Source organism: Podarcis bocagei, assembly GCF_964188305.1.
Source record: "Podarcis bocagei genome assembly, chromosome: W".
In the NCBI taxonomy this organism is placed as follows: Eukaryota; Metazoa; Chordata; class Lepidosauria; order Squamata; family Lacertidae; genus Podarcis; species Podarcis bocagei.
In genome coordinates, this window is record NC_138131.1 from 37,374,601 (window position 1) to 37,384,927 (window position 10,327).

The window sequence follows — 10,327 nt, forward strand, 5'->3', positions numbered from 1 at the left end:
ACCGGCACCGCAGGGAGGGGGAAAACATAGGAGTGGGGGACCAGGTGTGGTTGTCCACCAAAGGGTTACCGTTCAAAGGAGGGTGCAAGAAGCCAAAGAGGCTGGGACCATTCCAAGTAGTTCAGCAAGTTAATCCGGTGACCTTTAGGCTCAAATTGCCATCTCACATGAAACTGCACCCTGTGTTTCACAGGTCCTTACTTTCACCTTTCAGGGAAGGGAGGGAGTGTCTGGGTCAGCAAAATGAAGCACCCTTGCATCCACAGATGGAGGAAAGGGAACTCAGCGGACATTCAGCTGGGATTCTCGATTCCAGGTGGAAAGGGGGGAGGGTGGAGTATTTGGTGGCATGGGAGGGGGAGCCAGATGAGGAAAACGCATGGGTCCCAGCAGAAGAAATGAGGGATGAGTACCTGCAGGAGGAGTTTCATAGCAGGTACCCGAGAAAGCCCAAACCACCAGAGAGATTTTGGAGGGAGCAATTTGGCACCACCGATGAGGAGGAAGAGTTTGAGGGTTTTCCCACCTCCGAAGAGGAGGTAGGGGGTTGGCCAGAAGAAGAATCCGATTGGGAAGAGGGGAGAGACAGCAGCAAATGGAGAGGGGTGTTTGAATCGTCAGATGGAGAGGAGAGTTCTTTCCGCGGGTTTCCTGCGTCACCGTCAGAGGGAAGGACGGGGGGAGGGGAGGGCCCTGGGAGGGAGGTGGATGTCAGGGAACTGACATCGGAGCAGAGGGGAGAGGCGGTGCTTCCCGATTCTGCGGAAGAAAGAACGAGTAAGGGTAGAGAGAGAAGGTCATCTGGGGAAGAATGTCCCGGTGACACCAGGAAGAAGGAAGAGGGAGGAAGCATCTCGGAGGAGAGGCTCCGAGATGCTGGCACTGAAGGTAGTGAAGAGAGTGGAGGGGCACCTCTGGGCACGCCCACTCTGCGCAGAAGGGTTACGCGCAGAGAGGCGAGGCGAAGGGTGTCTGTCAAGGAGCTTTTATGTTGGAGGAAATTTAGGAAACACCCACTCACGGATACGTCCAGCGACTGAGCAGCAGCAGCACCCAGGCTGCTCAGTCAGGGAAAGACACCACCAACTTCTAAGCAGTTTGGAACAGCTGGAGGTTTACACACAAGCAACCCCATTTCCCGTGACACAAAGCTTATTCGTCTTCTTTCTACGCATATGGAAGCGAAAAGATGGTGTTGTGTTATTTTGGTCTCATTGCACACACTTTGTGATTTCTGTGTCAATGTGCATTAACAGCAAAGAACACGACATGAAGTAAGCGCAATCCAAGATTCTTCTTTCTATGTAGTTGGAAACCAAAACAACCTGTTTGGCTTTGTTTAGGCTTATTGCACTTCGCTTTGCTATTTGTGGGTGAATGAACACCGAAAGAGCAATCAAAACTTATTCGTCCTTTTTCTATTGAGAGGGAACCAAAACACCTGGGCTTGATTTGGGCTGGTAACAAACATTTTTGCGATTTTGGGTTGAATGTGCATTCTAACCCCAAAAACTGTTGTAATTGCAGAGTCCTGTGCACAACGGAATGATGAGCAGTACGTGCCACATGCTTAATGTTGCTTTATTTTCAGTTCAATGTAGAGAAATTACAAACATGCATCTTGCCTCTGCGGGAGCAGAGAAGCAACCGTCCTTCTCCTCGGAATGAAGAACACCGAGAGAGTCAGTGAAAAACAGGAAACCAGTGTACGTCACATCCAGTTTCCCATTCCCGTGGGAAAACCCGACAGTACTCTGACTGTGGAATGTAAACATTGTCTTGTGACAAGCACTTCGCTGCACAGTGAAGAGAGCAGAAACCAACATCCTCCCCCTTTCTGTGAACATCACTGGGCAGCGTGTTCGTACAACATCAGTACAAACCCAACTTCTGTACATAGGTACAGTGTTGATCCCTTGATACAATCTTGGACAATACATCAGCAGGAATTTCATTACCTGGCATATAGGACACCGTTACGAGTCCCTTCTGAATATGTTCCCTAGCATGTTGCACCTTCAATTGCAAGTGCTTCGTGCTTTGCTTACAACCTTCTGAATTCAGCAAAGCCAAACATGCTTTGTTGTCCTGGTAAACCTGGATTGGACATTTGACAGGAATTTTCATGTCTTTGCACAATTGTAACAACCATTCACAATCCTTAAGTGAATAAGACAGTGCATTCAGTTCAGCTTCACAAGTACTTAAGCTAATTGTTGTTTGCTTCTTGCAAGACCAATCAAATAGACCCTGATTGTACATGTAGCAAACTCCAGACGTACTTTTCCTGTCTGCAGTGTCACTTCCAAAACTTGCATCTGCAAAAATCTCAAGACCACCAGACTTCTGATTGTTAAATCTCAGTCTGTAATGCATAGTGCCTTTTAAATAGCATGCTATGCGTTTCAGAGCTTTCCAATCCTTAACAGTAGGATTGTTAACTTGTCTGCTTAGCAAATTACAGCTAACAGCAATGTCAGGTCTTGAACATCTGGCAATGAAGTTTAGCTTGCCTAGCACACTTCTGTACAGTGTAGTGTCAGAAAATGCTTCTTCAGTGTCTTCTACCTGATAACCTGTTGTCATGGGTGTGTCTACAGGGTTAGCATCCATCAGGTTCAGTTTGCTTAACACATCAGCAATTTTTCGTGACTGGTGTACTAGAATGTTACCACTTTGATCTCTTTCTATTTCCAGAGATAGGTAGTTGTTTACCTCACCGAGATCTTTCATGTCAAAGTGCTCTTTGAGCTGAGCTAGGGCGTTATTGTACATTGTGACATCTTTCCAAAAGAATAAAATATCATCAACATAAAACAAACAATACAGCTTCTTTTGCCCCTCCTCTTTGACAAATACACATGGATCAGCTTTCCCTTGCTGAAAACCTAGAGAAAACAATGCTTCAGTGAGTTTTGTGTGCCAACACCGTGCACTTTGTTTGAGACCATAAAGGGACTTCTTTAGAGCACAAACAAATCCCTGTTTTACCTGTACGCCATCAGGTGGAAGCATATAAAGTGATTCACCTAGAGATCCGTACAAAAACGCTGTATTCACATCGTGGTGACTAATGTGTAGATTTTCCTCTGCAGCTAGCTTGAGCATAAGCCTAATGCTCTCATATCTCACAGTGGGTGAGTAGGTCTCGTGATAGTCTTCACCTGGTACCTGTGCAAAACCTCTGGCTACCAATCTGGCTTTGTGTCTGACTATCTTGCCATTTTGATCAGTCTTCGCTTTGAAGACCCATTTGCTTCCAAGCAGTTTCATTCCTGGAACTACTGGAACTAGCTCCCATGTTTTGTTCCTTTCTAAGGAATCAAGCTCAGCCTTCATGGCATTTAACCATGGCTCAGCTTCCTTAGAATCCAAATCCTGGATTTCTTGGAAACTTGAAGGTTCAAATACCTTCTTGGAGCTTTTAACAGCTGCTACTGCTGTCTTAGCAAATTCATCAGCAAATCTCTTTGGAGGTCTGCCTTTTGTGGCTCTTTGTGACCTGCGAATTAGCCTTTGGTCTTCAACACTTTCCTCTTCCTTCTTAGGAGAAAAGTGGCCTATTGTGAACAATGGTTCTTCCAATTCCTGATCAGAGCTTTCAGAGGGTTGCATAGAGGCTTTCACACTCTTGAAATCCTCTGAAGTATCCGATTCAGATTCAGACTCAGAATCAGAACCTTCATCAGTGGGTGTGGGTTGCTGTCGCTACTTTTGCTGTTGCTTATCCTCAGTCTCATCACTGTCATCAGGATAACATTGAAAAATTCCCACATTCTCCCCCCACTTGGCATTGTACTCAACACTTCTTGTGAGCTTAATTGTCTTAGAGTCAGTCATCATTATTCTGTAAGAACCTTTCTGATAACCTAGAAAGATACCATGCAAACCACGCTTGCCTAATTTGGAGCCTTGTGGTGAGTGAACCCACATGTCAGAACCAAAAATTTTCATGTGTTTGATGTATGGTTTCTTGCCAAACATTTTCTCATAGGGGGTACAACCAATCGCTGAAGATAATCTGCGATTGTAACTGTAAACAAAACACGAGAGAGATTCGGCCCAATAACTCTCTGGAAGATTGGCATCATGCAGCAAGGTTTTTAACCCTTGAAGCAATGTCTGATTTGCCCTTTCGCAAAGTCCATTCTGCCATGGCGAGCGAGGACTGGACAAATCGTGTTGAATTCCTTTCTCAGTCAGAAAAGCTTCAAACTACTGAGAAGTGAATTCTCCCCCGCGATCAGTGAAAAGAGTTTTTATCTTCTTACCATGCACATTTTCCAACCAAGCACAGAATTCCTTAAACCTTTGAAAAGCCTCTGATTTCTGCTTGAGATTGTACACATAAATATACCTGGAAAATGCATCAATGAGAACCATGAAGAACCTATTTCCACCCAAAGAGGGCGATAGTGGACCAACTAAATCAGCATGAACAACCTGGTATGGTTCTGTAGCTTGCCTACTAGACACCTTACCTTTCGCAGCCATTTTCACCTTGTTTGCTGCGCATGCTTTGCACTTCATGTGGTACCTGCAGGGTTTAATAGTCATACCTTCAACCAAGGCAGGCATTTTAGATACTGCCTCAAAATGCAAATGACCAAATTTTCGGTGAAAATCATGAATACATCCTGCATGCAAACTTTTGTTAGAACCTGCAATGCAACAAGTATCATTCTGCACAACATCATCATAATACAATACAAACAAACGATCAACATTTTCAGCATGCAATACATAATCGTCTTTCTTTGTGATGGTGCATTTCTTGTTCTTGAAGGAAACGTCAATGTTCCGTTCATTCAGCTGCATCACACTTAGAAGATTGTGTGTGGCATCTGGAACATACAGTACATCCTGTATCGATAAGTCCAAACTGTGAAGTACAACAGTTCCGTAGCCTTGACTGGGGATCGTGTGGTCATCCGCCTGGTGAATCGCACCTTCCTGCGGTGTAAAAGACACGAACAGTCGCTTATCGTTGCACATGTGGTGGGTAGCTGCTGAATCAACAACGAAGAAAGATCTAGACGTCTTCTGGACCTTTGCAACCTTTGGAATGAAGCGTGAGACCATTGCCTTGTGCTGCGATGTCCTGGACACCGGACCTTTGCCTTTGCTTTGGCCTTTTCCACGCGATGAACTTCCGCTGCGCTGCTCTGTCTTGGCCCTGGGATATTTGCATTCCCTCTTCATATGGCCTAGACGTCCACACGAGTAGCATTTCACTGCCTTCAAAGCTTTGGCGCCCTCTGGTGGTTCCACTGCACTCTGGGATGACGTCTGTGAAGACTCCCCCATACCCATGCAGCTAGCACCCCGGCGATCTGCTTCATTCTGGATCACGGCAGTAACATAGGCTACTGTGTGCTGAGCAGTTGGCTGAACAGCAATCTGAGTGGCAACGGACTCCCAACTTGGACCCAAAGAATGTAGTATCATAAAGGAATACACAGCCTCTGGAAAGTTGAGTCCTCTCTGTTGCAACTCATGTCTCAGATTTTGCATCTCCATCAGGTGTGTACTCACATCTCCACCTTCAGCAAGAGCCATACCATGCAGCTTGGCATAGTAGTACATTGAGGAACCAGCCTCTGTCCTCAAGTGAGCTTCTCTTAAAGTGTCCCAAATTTCTCTGGCTGTGGTCTTTCCACGCAACAGACAGAGCTCTTCTGGGGATACTATCAACGTAAGCGTTCCCCTTGCTTTGGAATCCTTAGTAGCCCATTCATCTGTAATTGGAGCTGGGGGGTTGTCTGTAATAACATTAAACAGACCTTCCTTCCGCAGAACAGCCTCTGCATAAAGTACCCAGTCCGTATAATTTTTCTTATTGAGCTTAGGAATCCCAAAAGCATCAGCCAGCTTTGCATTAGCCATCATTGCTACTTTAATCAAGCTGCGTCACAGTACAGCTGCTTCCAAAAGCACTTGTGAAAAGTACTTTCGCTTTCCCAGCCACCAAGCCTGTGAGCCTGTGACTTAGTGCCTTTGCCTGTATCGCGGCAAAAACGGCTTCAAAAGTTCAAAATCCAGCCATAAAACCATAAACTAGAAGCTGGCAGGCTGCCCGGAGCATGAGCACATACCTCCATCAATCAAACTTGACACGCAGAGCAGATAACGCCGATCCGTTTGTCTGTTCCTCTGCCGGCATTCCGACTCGACTTCTGCAGTCTCCATTCTTCAGTTTGATTGCGTCTTTCTGGGCCCGGAACCAAAAATGTTGTAATTGCAGAGTCCTGTGCACAACGGAATGATGAGCAGTACGTGCCACATGCTTAATGTTGCTTTATTTTCAGTTCAATGTAGAGAAATTACAAACATGCATCTTGCCTCTGCGGGAGCAGAGAAGCAACCGTCCTTCTCCTCGGAATGAAGAACACCGAGAGAGTCAGTGAAAAACAGGAAACCAGTGTACGTCACATCCAGTTTCCCATTCCCGTGGGAAAACCCGACAGTACTCTGACTGTGGAATGTAAACATTGTCTTGTGACAAGCACTTCGCTGCACAGTGAAGAGAGCAGAAACCAACAAAAACACCAATTTGAAATAAGCCCAATCAGAGCTTTATCATCTTCTTTTTATGTAGATGGAGCCCAAAAAACCTTTTTGCTTTCGTTTGGGGTGATTCTGGTGCACACCCAAATAACACCATGCGAATTGAAAAAAGCCCAATCAAAGCTTATTCGTCTTCTTTCTACGCATATGGAAGCGAAAAAATGGTGCTGTGTTATTTTGGTCTCATTACACACACTTTGCAATTTCTGTGTCAATGTGCATTAACAGCAAAGAACATGAAATGAAGTAAGCGCAATCCAAGATTCTTCTTTCTATGTAGTTGGAAACCCAAACAACCTGTTTGGCTTTCTTTAGGCTTACTACACTTCGCTTTGCTATTTCTGGGTGAATGAACACCTGTAATGGTTGGGAGTTACTCGTGCGTAATCCTGCTCCGTTTGAGCATCGGATTGCCTGGTTAAACCCTCCGGGCTACGCAGCCCATATTAGCGTGGCTGCACTTAGTCACTTGTAGAATCTGACTGTGGGCGTTTCTTAAAGCGTTGCCGACATAAGAGTTGTTTGACGCCCAATCGTTTCCGCCTCTCACTGCGCGGGAGTCTCCTGTCCTGTTGCTCCCTGTCCTGTTGCTCTCCTGGATCCCTGGTGTTACACTCATTCTCTTCCCCTTCTTCCCGGCTAAGTCTCCCTCTAGTGCTAGGACCTTCCCCTGCAGAATCCGAGACCCTCTCCTTCTCCCGTGCCTCTGATGGCAGTTCCCTGACAACACCGAAAGAGCAAACGAAGCTTATTCGTCCTTTTTCTATTGAGAGGGAACCAAAACACTTATGCTTGATTTGGGCTGGTAACAAACATTTCTGCGATTTTTGGGTGAATGTGCATTCTAACCCCCAAAACACCAATTTGAAATAAGCCCAATCAGAGCTTTATCATCTCCTTTTTATGTAGATGGAAACAAAAGGCATTTTTGCTTTGGTTGCGGGTAATTCTGGTGCACAACCAAATAACACCATGCGAATTGAAAAAAGCCCAATCAAAGCATTCGTCTTCTTTCTACGCATATGGAAGCAAAAAAATGATGTTGTGTTATTTTGGTCTCATTGCACACACTTTGCGATTTCTGTGTCAATGTGCATTAACAGCAAAGAACACGACATGAAGTAAGCGCAATCCAAAATTCTTCTTTCTATGTAGTTGGAAACCAAAACAACCAGTTTGGCTTTGCTTAGGCTTATTACACCGCTTGGCTGTGGGTGAATGAACACCGAAAGAGCAATCGAAGCTTATTCGTCCTTTTTCTATTGAGATGGAACCAAAACACCTATGCTTGATTTGGGCTTATAACAAACAGGTCATCTGCGATATTTGGTTGAATGTGCATTCTAACCCCCAAAACACCAATTTGAAATAAGCCCAATCAGAGCTTTATCATCTTCTTTTTATGTAAATGGAACCCAAAACACCTTTTTCCTTTCGTTTGGGGTGATTCTGGCGCATACCCAAATAACACCATGCGAATTGAAAAAAGCCCAATCAAAGCTTATTCGTCTTCTTTCTACGCATATGGAAGCGAAAAAATGGTGTTGCGTTATTTTGGTCTCATTACACACACTTTGCGATTTCTGTGTCAATGTGCATTAACAGCAAAGAACACGACATGAAGTAAGCGCAATCCAAGATTCTTCTTTCTATGTAGTTGGAAACCAAAACAACCTGTTTGGCTTTGTTTAGGCTTATTACACTTCGCTTTGCTATTTCTGGGTGAATGAACACCGAAAGAGCAAACGAAGCTTATTCGTCCTTTTTCTATTGAGATGTTACCATATGTTTACGTATGCTTGATTTTGTCAGTATCTCAGCTCACAGTCAGAGGTAAACTGGCCTTCACGGGCAAACTGAGCGAGATACTTGTTTACCTTCCGTCTGCTACTCCCGGCAGGCTAGGTCGTAAACCGGCGATTCTCCTCGTTAGATGTGAGGAGAACACACCCTCTGCTTCTCTCTCCTTGCTTCCCCCCCCGGGAGGGGAAATGAGACAGACAGGAGTCCTATTTACATATCTTTTATACCTGTCATTCAGCAGTACAAAGAAACGTGACTGCACCCTTCAGACTCCATCAGAAGAGTCATAACTCCTCCCCTGTGCTTCCAGCACAGGTCAGATGACACTCTGAGCTAACATCCGGTGCTCAGTACAGAGAATAGACTCCCCCTTTTCCCCAACAGTACAGTTTGAAACAACAACATCCTGTTTTGCATTCCAGCCACCTGCAGCTGGCTTTTGCCTTGGTGCTTTTTCCCAACATCCTCCCCCAAAAGCATCAATAGGCAAAACATGATCCAGATTAGAAAACAAACAGTTGTTATACATATAACAGTCCCCTGTTGTTTCAGTTCCACCCTTGGAACTCCCCACCACTGGTTTCACCAGTGTACCTCTCTGGTTGTCTGGCTTCCAAGGAATGAGTGCTTCTGCATTACCTTGGTTAGCTACTCTCTGTTGTGTCTTTGTCTCTGACTTAGACACTGCTTTAACCTGTTTTGAGTTGTTAACAATAGCAACACATGCAACAGCTAAGTTAGCAAATTCTTTTGAGTACCTCTTTGGTGGTACACCCTTTGTGACTCTCTCAGACCTGCGTATGAGGTTCTGATCCTCTGTGCTCACTGGTTCAACCTCTGGACTTTGTTGAGAACCAGTAGCAATGGCAAACAGTGGTTCCTCCTTCACCTGTGAAGGTCTATCCATTGTGTGAGATTTTCTCTCAATGACTGTTACAACTGAACTCTCTGAGCTATCACTGTCATCATCAGTACCACTGTAATCTGTGTAATCAGAAAAATCATCATCTGAATTGTCACCTGTGGGAAATGTGTGTACAACTACCCGCTCTTGTACTGGAGCACTCTCAAGAAACTTTGTGAGAATCACCTGACCACATTCAGACAAAATTACTCTGTAGAGACCCTTTTCATTACCCACAAAAATGCCTCTGGCATTCTTTACTCCACCTGGAGCTTCTGTTCTCACATGAGACCCGAAAACCTTAAAATAGTCAACAGAAGGTTTTCTATGGAACAGCTTCTCAAAAGGAGAACATCCCAACTCTGTTGAGACCTTTCTCACCCACATGTGAACATAGGACGCTAGCGACTCGGCCCAATATTCATGTGGCAAATGTGAACTCAGCAATTGCGCATGCATCCCCTTTTGCAATTCTTTGTTCACCCTCACACAGACCCCCCTGTTCCATGCTTTGGTTGAAACAGCAACTTTGTGGTCTATCCCTTTTCCATCCAGGAACTTCTGAAACTTCTGTAACAGAAAAACTTGTTTCTCATCTGTGAAGAGACAATCAATGTTAGCATCATGCATATTTTTAACCTTGTCACAAAACTCCTGAAACCTTTCTAAGGTCTCTTGCGGTTTTTCCATCACAAAAACCCAAGAATAATTTGTAAAACAATCCACACACACAAGGTAATATTTTGCACCGCCTCTAGATGGTTCTAGAGGACCAATCACATCAGCATACACCCGCTGAAATGCTCTGTCGACCTTCTTGGTCACCTTCCTGGTGCTCACACTGGTCACACCTGCAAGAGAGATTTCGTTAGAACCAGAAGAATTACATTTCATGTAATCACTTTGATCAAAAGTCAACAAATACAGTCCATCCTTCTCTCTGGCAGTAAGAAACAGTTCTCCATCTTTGTAGATCTTGCAGCTTTTAGCATCATAGGACAGTTTCAGTCCTTTCTTTGCAATCTGCGACACACTCAGCAGATTAAATCTCAG